We start from the raw sequence: 15,445 nt of genomic DNA, 5'->3' as shown, positions 1-15,445 counted from the left end.
GAATAGAATGAAGGGAGATTTCTACAAGAAAGGAGGGACCCATTTGAAGAAATTAGCAATGTTCCATCTCAGAAAAAAAATTTATTTAAAAAAAAAAACAGCGAGTCATATTTTAGATATAATCTGTGAATAAATGCAGTTCCTGACTGGGAGTAACCATTCAATATCACTAGAAGTGCTGCTGTTCTATGCAACTGAAGCATTTTCAAGCAGCGATTGCTGATGTCTATGATATTGGCAGGAGAGCGGCACCACATAATACATATAGTTTCAGATTTCATTGCTTCATTATTGCCGCAGTTCAATAAACTCCCTCTTGCACAATAGGAATAGAGAGGTTATGGAGGGTTTTATAAAGCATTTTGCAACTAAATGGAGCAAAATAAAATTTTCATCGGAACTAAAATTAGGAACTCCTGGACAACTGAGTATTCTATAGTCTTAACTTTTGAAAGCTGATGGTTGGAGATCAGATATTACAGTAGGGATGTACTGCAACACAACCAACAGATATCTCACTGATATCTCATGAATAGTAGACACTAGTACAATTTACGAACCTAATTGTGTATATCTGTATTGATACAGTTAAAACTAAGAAACAATGTTAGGTTTGGTCCACCCAATCAATACACATCACTTTACAAGTGGACTATTTAATTAAACAACATATTAAATATAAATAGGGACATGTTTCGTCTCTATTTGAGACTTTCATCAGCCATAAAATCGCATGGTAGATTACAAAACTCAAAAATCAGAAATTGAAAAAAATGGAAGAACCCAGTGCCTTTTAGGGACATTTTTGTGAAAGGCAAAAGATATAATATAAAAACATTATTTACACAAAATGACTCACTTCTTGCACAAGATTTTGTTGTCTTCAGTGTTAAAAAATTAAATATAATTTTAAATACGACGTACCTACCATAATGTTTCGTACGGAACCAATGTCCTATTTGCTGTCTGTATTTAAAACGGAAGTTCCTTTTGAACTGTTGAGAATACATTGGAGAACAAATATACACATATTTAATGAAGTAGATTAACACTTTGCAAACGATCTTTCTGCAAAGTTAAATATGAACGACATTACTTGAAAAACGTTGCAAGCATTGTTGGAATCTGGTAGTTTCAGTGTGTTGACTGGGGAGATGGAAATTCTGGCCTTGGAAAAAGATTGGTACTAAATCCATATCAGAACAGTTAAAAGCATTCACTTGTAGAATTTTCTTTCAAATTGACCTATTCTGGTAGAAGAAAACAGAAGCCATATGAGACTGCCTGTCGTATGGCAAAGACCAGCGCTGCATGACCACCATATTTGTGGCTTAAATCTTAAGAATTTCCTTTTTGAAAAAGACAAGGTCTGAAAAGAATGAGATATAAAAATTAATAGGTTTAAAACCTTCGGATGTCAAAGAAAAGAGATACCGTCATGAATGTATGACATAAAAGCTTACCATACAAGAAATTCCTACAGCTGGTTTAGACAGAGCCCCTAGATCAAGTTATACTTTCATCTTTGAAACGTGCCTACAGAAAGCGACTGGTGCGTTACTTTCTCTGTGAAGCTGCTAGAAATATTCTGGTGAGAGAAATACGCATGTGAAACATGATTGTTGCAATGTGCAGCGTGACAGTTGCCTGGGACACTATTCCTTCATCGACAATCAAGAACTGCTTTCTCAAGCGTGGTTTTGGTTTGTTAAATGAAGTAGAAGAAGACAATGAAGATGAATGGGAGGAGTTATGGCAAAAGTCTGATGTTGGTATAACTACAAGTTTAAACAGATATTTGAATCTTAAGGTCAAAATAGGCAATTTAACAAAAGATATAGCTTATTTAAAACAATGTCTAGAGCAAAAATTGGTTCCTCAGTTTCTAAGATCCACGCAGAGGAAGGGTATAACCAATACGAATAGAATTCAGAACAAGGTCAACGAGATTTGGATAAGAAATGAAATTAAAGCAGCGTACAAAAAGAAAGCCCTCTTAAATTTACAATTATATAAAGTTCATTTATTTTTGGCCCAAAATTTGTCTCCGTTGGAATGGAATTCATTCCAATTACATGTGGACTATAAATTGAATATTGCATTAGAAAGGAAGCAAGCAACACTTGATAAAAAAAACTCTCGCAATTAGTACAGCCTAAGATACGATCTCCCACACATAACAAGGTTTCACAAAAACCAGCATCCACATTTGTCAACACATCCACAGTAGTCAATTCGACGAATGTTCAGTTTCCTCAGGAGGAAATTAGAATATTGGATAAGGACCTAAAGTATAATTGGCCTAGCCGAAATAAAATAACAAACATCATCAATACAGTAGCAGAGGTAGAAACCAGTATTTCAAAACTCCCCATTGAGATTCAAAACTATGTTAGATTCGAAGTAAAAAAGAAATTACCTAAACTGGCTGAAGAATTAAATGTTAATTTTGATTTCAATCATAAAAAACAAATTCAGAAATTAAAAACAAAAATAGACAACAATAACATCATTGTTACAAAGGCAGATAAAGGAGGTTCCACAGTCCTACTAGACAAACAGTTTTACACTCAAAAAAAGAAGAATTTTTTAATGATACAAGTTATTCTATAGTTAACAAAGATCCCACTGTAAGAATTCAGCGAAATTTAAAAACTTTAGTAAAAAGTTCTAATTTTCTTTTCAACGAACAAGAACAACAGACTTTTCAACATGAACGCCAGCATTCCTACTGCCAGAGCTTTATGTAAGATTCATAAGAAGGACACCCCAATGCATCTCTTTATAAATTGTAGGAATAGCTCCACCTATAAAGTATCGAAATTCATTCATAGGTTTTTAAGAAAATATTATGTTTTCAACAATAAATCCCCTTTAAAAAATTCAATTAATTTCTGTGAAATATTGAAGAAATTTGAACTGCAACCCAACCATATTTTATGTTCTTTTGATGTCACAAACATGTTTCCAAACATTCCTACTAAGGAAACCATTAAAATTATCCACGACAACATCAATAAACACAGCGGCCTTAGTAAAATAGAAATTGAAGAATTCATGAAGATTTTGAATTTCGTTTTAAACAATAATTACTTCTCCTTTAATGGTAAATATTTTTAGCAGAAAGACCTAGCTATGGGAGACCCTCTATCTGGCATTCTAGCAGTTATTTACATGGACCTTATAGACCATACAAAAATTTCACAAATAAAGGGCATTAGTTTGTGGCTAAGATTTGTTCACGATACTTTCGTGATCATCAATAAGACATTACTGACAGTCACAATATATTAGTTTCACTGAACAAAATAGATCCTAACATCAAATTCACCAAAGAAGATGAGGTCAATCATTCTTTAAATTTTTTAGATTTAACAATTACACACTTGAATAACACTTTTGAATTTCAAATTTTTAGGAAACCTACTCGTTCACCCATAACTATTAAAGATTCGTCCTTACATCCTAAGACCCAAAAACTAGCTGCCTATCATAGTGTAATATATATGGCACTAAAAATTCCTCTTTCGCCAAAAAGTTTGGAAACTGAGCTGAATTACATAAGACAGTTAGCTCGGTTCATTGGCTTCAAGGTAAATGTAATCAATCGGTTAATTAATAAGATCAAAATTAGGCTATCTTCCAACCTAGTCTCAGAAAAATCAAAGCTCAACAGCTGCTTCACATTTACGTATAATAGCCCGGCTATCCATCATATCACTAATATTTTAAATAAACACAGCGTCAACATAGCCTTCAAGACAATAAATAATAATCAGAACATATTCCTCAACCACAATAGAGTCAATAATATCATCAACATTTACTCAGGATCTGGTGTTTATAGGTTAAAATGTGTCCAATGTGAGTTCACATATTTTGGACAAGCAGGGAGGAGCTTTTACACAAGGTATTTGGAACATTACAATGCTTCCAAGCGTAACAAGTATTCGGCCATAAGCCAGCATATGACTGAAACAGGCCATAAGTTCACCTCAATAGAGAATGATTTGGCGATTGTTAAAAGCCTAGGCAAAGGGAAATTATTGAACGGAACGGAGAACTTACACATTTATTTGGAACAAACTTATAATAAAAATAATAATCTTAACGATGTTGATGATAACAAAAATCCGTTATATGAGATAACTCCGAGATTAATCCAGGCCGTAAATCAGAATAAAGTTCCCAGTATGTTTAAATCACAGAACGCATGCGCTCCAATAGCCACGCCTAATGCCAGGCCCACCCAATCCAATTCGAGTAACACCTCTCAAGCAACAACACGGACGCACGATTTGAAACTCACTCTCCCTTCCCCTCCACGCTCCACTGCTCCGTTACAGCATCAATACCACACTAGAAGTAGCAAGCTTAGTCGTTCAGACACAACCGGAACAATTGGTCCCAGTTAAGTCGACAAGACATGTAAGTTCACGTGATAAACACTTACTCTGCAATTATCATCATATTGGATTCCACTTTCATCATTCTAATTCCCCGTTTCTTTTTTTTTTTATTATTATTCCAGACTATTCATATTCCTCCCAAGGTTGAACAATGCACCAATGGGAAGTTAATCAACAAGAATGACGTATTATTCCAAAAAAAATTTTTATCCGATCAGCAATAGTTTCCAACATACATGCTTCAACCTTAATACATAACCATGCTTCTTTCTAAAGGAATATTCAAATAGATTCATACCCTAATAACGACTTCAACCAAGGTTCCGGTTTTATAACAGTACTTACGACTCAGGCGACCATAACAATTGAAGAAACCCCAACTCACGCTGTGATAAATCTCTAGTCAATACAATATGAGAAACCCATTTCACGCTGTGATCAGTCCAATCTACAATTTGGATTCTAGTCATTATAAAATAAATTAATTCATTGTTCGTAAATTCTGGCAAAGTTAATGTACATATTGTACATACTGCACATATTGTAAACTATGTAAAAAGCATAAGACCATTGTATTTAGTATTAAGTTAAGTTTACTATTAAGTTCCGATATTTATAGTTTTAATTCTTGACCTTAAGATTTAGTATTAGGCTGAAGATGCCCATAACTAGGGCGAAACATCCCTAAATGGTGTTTTTAATTCATGTAGAATTTAATCACTAAAAAATATATATTTGTATTGAAAAGGTGGACACAGTAATTTTAATCTTGAAAGTGTTTTATTTGTCGGTATAACTTTCGCCGAATACCTCACCATAGACCATGCGGAGTCTACTTCAGAAGAGCGGGATCCCGCCGTGATGATTGGCTGTGATCATGTGACGCCAGAGGGGGATGCAGCTACAGCTGATGTTGAACACGATGAAGTTATGGTGCAGGTGGCAGTTATTCCATCAGAAAATGATGTACTTGCCGCTCTAGCCATGTTCGATTCTGTGTTAAGTGCAAGTGATGCTGACGATGCAATTAAGGCTATGGCACATATGGAGCAGTTCGTAGCTAGTGTTTATTTTAAAAAATTGAAGCAACCTCTCGTACATTCTTTCTTTAAAGGAAATAAGCCTGATGTGTGACAAAAAAAAAAACCTACTGGACCATTAAGCATTTGCGAACTTTTCAGGTACCGGTACTGTACAAAGTTATTTATTATTATGATAATTATTTGGGGATATTAGGTCGTGTAAAAATAAATAAATACCAGCTGACACGTTTTGATCCTGCCACCAGGATCGTCTTCAGAGCAACAACAAAGCAAAATGGCTACGGTCACTCCATAGTAACCAGACTCAGGATAGAGAGACCCTGTTAGAAATATAGTTCATTGCAGGGCCTCCAGTCACGGAGAAAGATGTTGATGAGTTAACTATGGAGGGTAGCCATGATCTACTCAGTATATAGCCGTCACCTTTGTTGAATTTGAATAGCATCTCTCTTCTTTTGTAACAGTTAAAAGTTAAATCATTTTACACAACATAAAATTACATAGTAAAAAAATGTATGAAGTCATGTCTCCAATGCCGATTGCCGGTCTATGTCCGTGTACATACAGTAGTTACTGTACGTTATGATCGTGGACTAGGAGTCAGACAGTCAATGCACAGTCGCTGCAAAAACAGAATACTGTATCAAGTTACCTTGACGTCAAGAGCCGGGCTCAGTGGCTCAGACGGTTGAGGCGATGGCCTTGTGACCCCAACTTGCCAGGTTCGATCCTAGCTAAGTCCGGTGGTATTTGAAGGTGCTCAAATACGTCAGCCTCGTGTCAGTAGATTTACTGGCACGTAAAAAAACTGCTGCAAGACAAAATGTTGGCACCTCGGCATCTCCGAAAACCATCTAAGTGGTTAGTGGGACGTAAAACCAATAACATTACTATTATTGTTGTTATTATTGACATCAAGAGTACGCTCATTCAGTTTTGGAGCGACTGTACATCGCTCTGTTAACATTGAATGAAAGTTCCACCTATTCAATACTAAATATATGTTATCTAAGATATTAGTTTACAAAACATGCTATTTATTCATAGTACGGGTTTCAACATGTAAGAGTGTCATCTTCAGCCTAAAATTGCAAACTGGGCGAGTAACATATTATATTACCATTAACAATATATGTACAATATGATACAAAATAAATATAACAACAATTTAACACTTAAATAGAAATACGGAAATAGTGCATAATTCAAAGTCAGTAAACAAATTCAACATCTTTGCAAAGTCAGGCGTCTATCGCTTTAAATGCAATAACTGTTTTTCTTCATATGTCGGGCAGACCGGAAGAGTTTTAAAATTAGATATTTGGAGCACGTCAATGTCATCAAGTACAACAGGTTCTCGGCAATAGGCCAACACATTCATGGCTCAAAAAATAGTTTCAGCACTATAGATCAGGACTTAGATATTCTTAAGAATGTAAACAAAGGCCCCTTACTCGACGTTACAGAAAACTGTTTTATTCATCTGGACCAATTTTTTAACCCCAATCTAAACCTTAATGAAATTTCAGAAAAACCTAACATCCTTTTCGACTTTTAAATCAAAGTCTTTAAAGGCATTAAATTCACGAATAAGCGATCGATCTTTTATGCTTCGTACACTACTCTCTCGCTCTGCACGCCACCACCACATCGTCCCCCTGACCCGCTTTAAACACCGCCCTCACACCCCTTATCCTTCCCTTCCCCTTCTCCTTTCCCACATACCTGACTTACCCATGCCTACACACACTCACTCCACATCTCCTCTTCACATAACAAACAACAAGCATGCTGAACAAGGTGAGTCCCATATTCCTTTACACATGGCCATGAATTTGTCTTGCCCCATTTTAAGTAATTTATTCATCTAATCAGTTTTCTTTCTTCTTTTTAGGCTTCAATATCCACACTGAACTGAGACAATTTTAGTCCAATTAAGACCATATTCAATCCACGACTTATTATGTCCCGGTTATTAATAAATAATTATTAGAAGACCTTGTTAATCATATAGACTATTGGACTTTGACATATATCTCTACCGATGTCAACGGAGAAGTGGACTTTAATCTTACTTCAACATTTTAATATGTTCATCAAGATTTTAAATTCACATATCATCAACCCAAAATTGAATGTGTAACATCATCAACAGTTTCACAACCACAAGAGACTATTACGCCCTTAATGCGTTGCAAAACACCACATATATTTTACCTACCTTCCATTTTTAAGTGTGAAATTGTTATATGTATTTTGTATCATATTGTACATATATTGTTAATGGCAATAAAATATGTTATTTGCCCAATTTGCAATTTTAGGCTGAAGATGACACTCTTACGTGTCGAAATCGGTACTATGAATAAACAGCATGTTGTAAACTACTGTAATATCTTACACAATAAATATTTAGTACTGAATAGGTGGAACCTTCATTCAATTTTAACAGTGTAATCTCAGTTCAATACGGAACAAAATGTTTTTAACTCTTAATGTACATTGCTTTAAAAAAAAAATTTTTTTTGGCAACAGATAATTCGCAGAACGGTTAATCAAGAGACGGATAATCGAGGTTTTACTGTATCTCATTTCCTTAATCCTCAGCCACTGAAGCTTTTCTCCAGAGAGATTTATTTTCCTGTTAGTCAATGCGTTTTTGTAGTTCCATTGTACTTTTGAAGTTACTACAATCCCTTTTTACTAGAAACTCTTGAATAAAGGCATGAAATTTAATTGGCCCAACCCCAATAAGTCTGATGACCTCATTACCTCATTTCTAGAAATTCGTTAATGAGAAAGTGTCAGCTGCAATGAGCAATAAGCAATTAGTTTTGGAGAAAAAACTAAAATTTCTCAAGGATTCAAAAACAAAGTCTGTCAACTCTCACAGAATTAATAATTCACATACGCCCCAATTAAACAACACTCCCTCCACTGTGAATCTATCTGATACCACATTCACTAGCAGTGAAATGGACCTCTTGAATAAAGGCATGAAATTTAACTGGCCCAACCCCAATAAGTCTGATGACCTCATTACCAGTATTGCCGAGGCTGAATCTAGTATTTTAAAACTCCCTATCGAACATCGAAATGACGTGAAATACGAAGTAAAGAAGAACCTCCCCTCTTTAGTTAAAGAATTGAAATCCAATTCAGTATCAAACTTTAACAAACAGATAACCGGAATCAAGAGTAAAATCAAAAATATCAATATCATAGTCACAAAAGCGGACAAAGGTCCCACAACGGTACTAATGAATAAAGAAAAATACAGTAGCAAAACCGAAGATTTCTTTTCCGCTGAAACTTATAATATAGTGGAAAAAGACCCCACATTAAAAATCCAATGAGATCTTGCACCCGCCTATCGAGCGGTCAGTGCCAAGTTCTCCCGGTAACTCAATTTCTTCTCAGGGTATTCTATCTATCGCTCATAAAATCTGTGATTTTATATGGGTTTGTTTTTTACGTGGTTTCGGAAGAGACTCGGTCTGTTGAGATGCACATCATGGGAATACCTATACGCTCAAGTAAGGACCTGTGGCCGAAAACCTCAAAAAGAATCTTTTTCTTTTTGTCAAACTCATCAATTACTTATATCTACAAAACTTATTAGCTAACTTACAAACTAGCCGTTACCCAAAAGGAATTCAAAACACAGTCACTTTCTAAAAGAAAAATATAAGAAAATTTATTGAATAAATCATGTTCAATGTAAGTTAATGTGAATTCTGGGTAGTATTATCTTAATAATATTTAAGCATAAAGGATTAGAGTCAGCGCTGGCTCAAATAAAAGTAAAATAATTAAGCTTTAAATTATTTACATTCTTTCTCATTTAATGTTCAAAGTTCATATTAGTTATTTACTTCTATATTCGTAGCCATGTTCCGAAGTGTATTTGATTTACTCAAATTATATTCAAGAGATCACTGAGCAATTACGGTCTCCATATAAATACTCGTTGTGAATACTGTCACGCTAATTATATAAATTATTCTCACCCCATTTAAGTCATCTCACTGTGATAAAAATGGATGGTTTGCTAAATTGAAACGTAATAAAAATTAAATGGGATAAAGTCAGATTGCGAATGTAAATCTGATCATATCTTTACGTATGTATCTCCCAAACAAACTCTTGCGTGAGTGTGAAATCGTAAAACTGCTCTCCAAGTTTTCCATTCATAAATCTGAACTCTGATTATATGGTCACCCATCTTGAATACGCATAAATAACAACTTACGGGCTAAGACAATACCTCCCTAGAGCCTACGACATATGGCTCCTAACTAACCATTATCATATTCTTTATATTTAAAACACTTCAATTGAAATCATATCTGCGTGAAAAGAAATGAACATCTATCTAACTGTTCAAGTAGTTTCCGATCCACACACTCCTCCACCAACGGCTCAATGTGCTTTAGCTAACTGCTCTAACTCAATATCTCTTATGTGTACGAGCTACTCAACTCGTATGGACAGTACAGAATGAAATTAATACATATTATATTGAAACATCACCGCACCAAAGAATATCACATGTATACTTAGTCATGAGCCTAGTAAACCGTATGTTAAAGAATTCTCTTGTACTCGGTACATGGCATTTACCAATGTCAGATCAAAACTGTCTCGATTCACAATTCTACCAAAATACATGTCAATCTTACCTTAAAATGGTCATCTGCGCGATGTTCTCACTTTGACATATTCTTTCCATATGGCACAGAAACTCACCTCATGTAAATCTAACACAACGTTTCCTTGGCGAATAGCAATTCTATCTCATACCGCAGAACATAAATAAACATCTGCATTCCAAATATTCCTTAATATGCTCCAATAAATAACCACATTTCAACACCATTCCAATATACATTATCATACCACCGGCATACTTACTGCCGTATGCATATAGCCGATTACACCCAAAACTATATGCCAAACATTTTAGAATTGCCTTGTAATAAACGCATTTTAATAACCTCTTATCTTAAAAACAGCAGTTTGAGTTCAATGCCCTCTTTCTATGAAGAAAGGAATACGTAACTTAACTATATTCATCAGTGTCGCGCAGGTAAATTCGTGACGTAATCATTGTACAGGTAAACGAGATTAATCGAAGTTTCACTAGTTATATAGACTCATTGCTATTAGGTCTTCACAAGTAACACTTCTTTCATTTACTCATGCTAGTTTCTACTGTATGTATGCAAGTGCGGTACCCTGTATATGATATAATAGAATTCTAATTCTACACTGCCATCATATCTTATAGCCTTAAATATCTCACACTTCACTTTATGTTTCACACACGTTCTTAATTAATTCATAAATATCACCAATTAATCAGCACATGCCGAAGTTAGAGTGAGGGTGTAGATTGCAAGAAACTACTCTACTAAAAAAATGTATGGACTTAGCTCGTCAGATGCTACGTTTGGTCTGGTTGTCGCTCCATTCCTAGGTTGTGGTTAGACCCTCTGTTAGGATCTGGATCTCCGGTTGGATAACGTCTTCCCGGTCATCAGCTGGTCACATGGCTCGCCGGTCCAATCCTCATCATCCGGTCCTCTGGCTGGCCGGTGCTCATCCTCATCGTCCGGTCCTCTGGCTGGTCGGTCCAATCCTCATCAGCTGGTCCTCTGGCTCGCCGGTGCTTATCCCCAGTTCAGTCCATCATGTAGATCTAGCAAGCAGTCATCATTCCAAATCTGCAGTCAGCGTAGAAAATTCCTTTTTCGGAGCAATCAGTCATGATATATTCCATAGTTCTACTGCTATTCTAAACGACGAAGTTTTCTTCGGTTGGAATAAGTTCTCCGTATATAGATATTACGTTTATAACCACAGGGGTAACTTTCTTCTCATACGAAATTATCGGTTCTGCAATATGGTGAGTCCTTTTTCTTCAATCGCAGAGTGGCTGCTCACCGGATCCAAGTCAGACGTATCTCACCACAAATTATTTATTTCTATGATATCTCGTCTCTTTTAACATACGCCGGTGAATTATTTTATCGGATGTTATCGCCGATTGTAAAACAGTCAATATCTTCCTCAGGAGTTTAGGATAATCTTCAGATGTAAAGCTTCGCTTGTATTTGCGTCTTACTTCTGCAGTTGAAATTTTTAGAGTATATCTTTAAACAATCAGTCCGCTGCTATATTTTTTTCAAAACAATTCAAAATGAGCCTCTACTGTCCTGCAGTGTCTTCCAAATCAGTCCGTTCCGTGACTTGCATGGTCTCCTATATGCCGTATTAATAAGAAGTTCATTGCCTTAATAGATCGCATGGTCCATACCTTCCTACGCCGCCATTTTGTAAATGGTCTACGAGATGCGAACGGGCACAATCTTAAAAACCTATTTAAAAAGTCTTTTCTTTTACAAGAGTACGAACAGAAACTTACCATAATGAACCCTAAGTTACCCACAGCCAGAGCTCTACCAAAAATACATAAACAAGGGATACCAATGCGCCCCATTATAAATTTTAGAAATAGTCCCACATATAAAGTTTCAACATTTTTGCATCGTTTCCTATATAAGCATTATAAATTCAATAATAAAGCCTACATAAAGAATTCTGTCGACTTCTGCAACAAATTGTCCACATTCAAGCTAACAGATAATCATGTTATGGTATCATATGATATCACTAACATGTATTCGAACATACCCGTAAATGACACAGTTAACATTGTAAAATCTAATCTTATGAAACATAACAATCTAAGCAAATACGAAATAGACGATTTTATTAATTTATTGAAATTCGTACTTAACAATAACTATTTCACATTCAATAATAAAATATATCATCAAAAAGGATTAGCAATGGGCGACCCAATTTCCGGTATTCATGCCAACATCTTTATAGACGATATGGAAACCAAATTAATAATTAATAAAATTAACGGCGTAAATCTCTGGCTAAGATTTGTGGACGATACGTTTGCGATCATAGACAAACAATTGAATAATAGTGACAATGTACTCAGGCTCCTTAACAACCTTAACCACAGATTCAGTTTACTGAAGAGGACGAGGTCAACAACTCCTTAAACTTTTTAGACTTAACTTTGACTAGAGATAAAGATAAGTTCATTTACCAAATTTACAGGAAACCATCTGCCGCTCCTATAACAATAAAAAGCGAATCCTTACATCCCCACTCCCATAAGCAGGCTACATTTTACAGCTTCATTCACAGGGCCATGAACATTCCTCTTTCTAATGCTAATCGAGAAAAAGAACTACATTTCATCAAAGAATTAGCCATGATGAATGGTTTTAAACTTGATATGATCACCAGAATCATAGGTAAAATTAGATCGAAGAGTACAACTACATTAGTTCCCGAAAAAAAAAAAAAAAATTCGCTATTTTTACTTTCACCAACCCAGCTATTCACAATGTCACTAAACCATTTAAAAAGCACAATATTGACATTGCATACCGGACCCGCAACACCAACTGTAATATTTTTTTCAATTCCAACTCCGTTAATACAATTTACGACAGGTTCTCAAACTCGGGAATATATAGACACAGATGCACACAGTGCAATTTTTCTTATATAGGGCAAACTGGCCGTAGCTTTAGAATAAGGTATTTAGAACATTATAATGCCTTGAAACACAAAAAGCATTCTGCCATGAGTATTCATATGAGGGACACAGGGCTTAATTTCAGTACTATCGATCAAGATATGCAAATACTCAAATACGTAAATAAAAGCAGTCCAATGACCGGGTATGAAAATGCTTACATTTCCTTGGACCAGTACTATAATAAAAATAGTAATTTAAATGACGTCTCGGACATTAATAGCCCCATAATTAAGCAAATCCCCAATGTAATTGCTAACTTTGGAATCAATGCTAAAAATTTCATGAAGATTTTCCATTATAAACATGCTTTCAATCCTCCTGTAGTAACAACAGCAACAGTACCCACACCTACAATGCCTCCTAGCACTGCATCCCCTCCATTGGCCGACAACTCGCGTAACGTCACGCCTCCCTTCCCCTTATTAAATAACACTTGTATGTTTTAATATTCATCCACCTATTCAATACAATACAATTTAAAAAAATTAAGACTTTGTCCTTATTAAAATTGTTGACATGAAATTAGTGTATTAGATGGTACATGTTTCGCCCATCAATAGTGGGCATCATCAGCCATATTTTCCACCTTAGAATAGATCAGGTACCTGATTGGAAATAATCTATGAATGCTGTTAAAAACTATGTCGTATAAAATATATTGGAGATTGTTAAATAACTATTACAATATAAAATGTAGTATGCTGTTATTTGACAATATTAGTGATAATATTGGAGTCTAAAACATGGCAGTTGTTTAAGGATTAATTCCAATTATGGTAATTAATTAAATTTTCAAATTATCTCTTTAATTACAGAGCTCATCATACCTGTGGCTAATTACCGAATGACAACAACATTCCCTTCCAACTAACACACTTAGCTCAACACGCTCAACAGCAACATCACAAACGCTTACCACATCATAGAAGATGGTCTAATTACGCCTACAAAGATTTCAATATAGCCTACAGCACCAACATTTCCAACTGATATCATCTCAAAAGGAACCAGGCCACAAAAACAACTCTTCAAAATCTATAAGCAAATAAATGAAAATCAACATTTATTAACTGCAAGAACCAACGACCATTACCATTGCTTAACTTTCCATTTAAAAAAATAAAATAAAAAAATTAACAATACGCCATTTGACAACTAAATGGAATGTATTTTCTGATTTTTATCTTCATTGTAATATCTTTTATTATGTCATAATCCTTAAACAACTGCCATGTTTTAGACTCCAATATTATCACTAATATTGTCAAATAACAGCATACTACATTTTATATTGTAATAGTTGTTTAACAATCTCCAATATATTTTATCCGACATAGTTTTTAACAGCATTCATAGATTATTTCCAATCAGGTACCTGATCTATTCTAAGGTGGAAAATATGGCTGGTGATGCCCACTATTGATGGACGAAACATGTACCATCTAATATACTAATTTCATGTCAACAATTTTAATAAGGACAGTGTCCTAATTTTTTAAAAATTGTATTGTATTGAATAGGTGGATGACTATTAAAACCTACAAGTGTTATTTAATAAAAATATTTTCAAAACGGATCCAAAAATGAATTTTATCACATGTAATATCAAAGCCAACCAGGCAAACGTTAAAATGAATAAGTATTTGAATCTTACTGTAGAAAAAAGATTGGTAAAATCTCAAAGGACATAACATTTCTTAAGGACTGCTTGATACTAGGACTAATACCAAAGTTCCTTAAACCACTACAAAGGAAAAACATTCCATACCAAAAGTAAACGGCACTCAAAATAAAGTAAACAACATATGGCTGAGAAATGAAATTAAACAAATGTATAAGAAAAAATCATTCCTAAATTTGCAATTATACCGGACGCATTTGACCATTTCACACTATTCATCTCCACTTGAATGGAGCTCTTTTCTTAGGTACACTGACTATAAACTGACCACTATATTAGATAGAAAACAAAAGACACTATTTCACACTATTCATCTCCACTTGAATGGAGCTCTTTTCTTAGGTACACCGACTATAAACTGACCACTATATTAGATAGAAAACAAAAGACACTAAACCCCAAGCTAACTTGTTTACAAAATGCCAAACCCAAAGCCGTCAACCAGAACAGAAATACCAGGTTTTCTACCCCTTCGTTGACGAACATTCCCACTACAATTAACTTATCTGACACAGTTTTCTCAGACAATGAAATGAGTCTCCTCAATAAAGGCATAAAATACAACTGGCCTAATCCACAAAAGACTGAAGATGTAATCACCACTATCGCCGAGGCCGAATCTAATATTAATACACAGATTCCCATAGGGAAACAAAAGGATAGCAAATAGGAAATAAAAAAG

The 15,445-nt window shown here is 34.9% G+C and overlaps 1 protein-coding gene across 1 annotated transcript in view; it reads left to right on the top strand.

Moving 5' to 3' along the window:
• Window positions 1–15,445, top strand: part of LeuRS (Leucyl-tRNA synthetase) — a 427,288-nt gene that overhangs the window by 193,286 nt on the left and 218,557 nt on the right. The gene's annotated exons all lie outside the window — the stretch shown is intronic.

The sequence above is a fragment of the Anabrus simplex genome, chromosome 3 (assembly GCF_040414725.1).
Source record: "Anabrus simplex isolate iqAnaSimp1 chromosome 3, ASM4041472v1, whole genome shotgun sequence".
Taxonomy (NCBI): Eukaryota; Metazoa; Arthropoda; class Insecta; order Orthoptera; family Tettigoniidae; genus Anabrus; species Anabrus simplex.
Note: the sequence above shows the minus strand (reverse complement) of the source record. Positions and strands in the feature narration are given on the sequence as shown.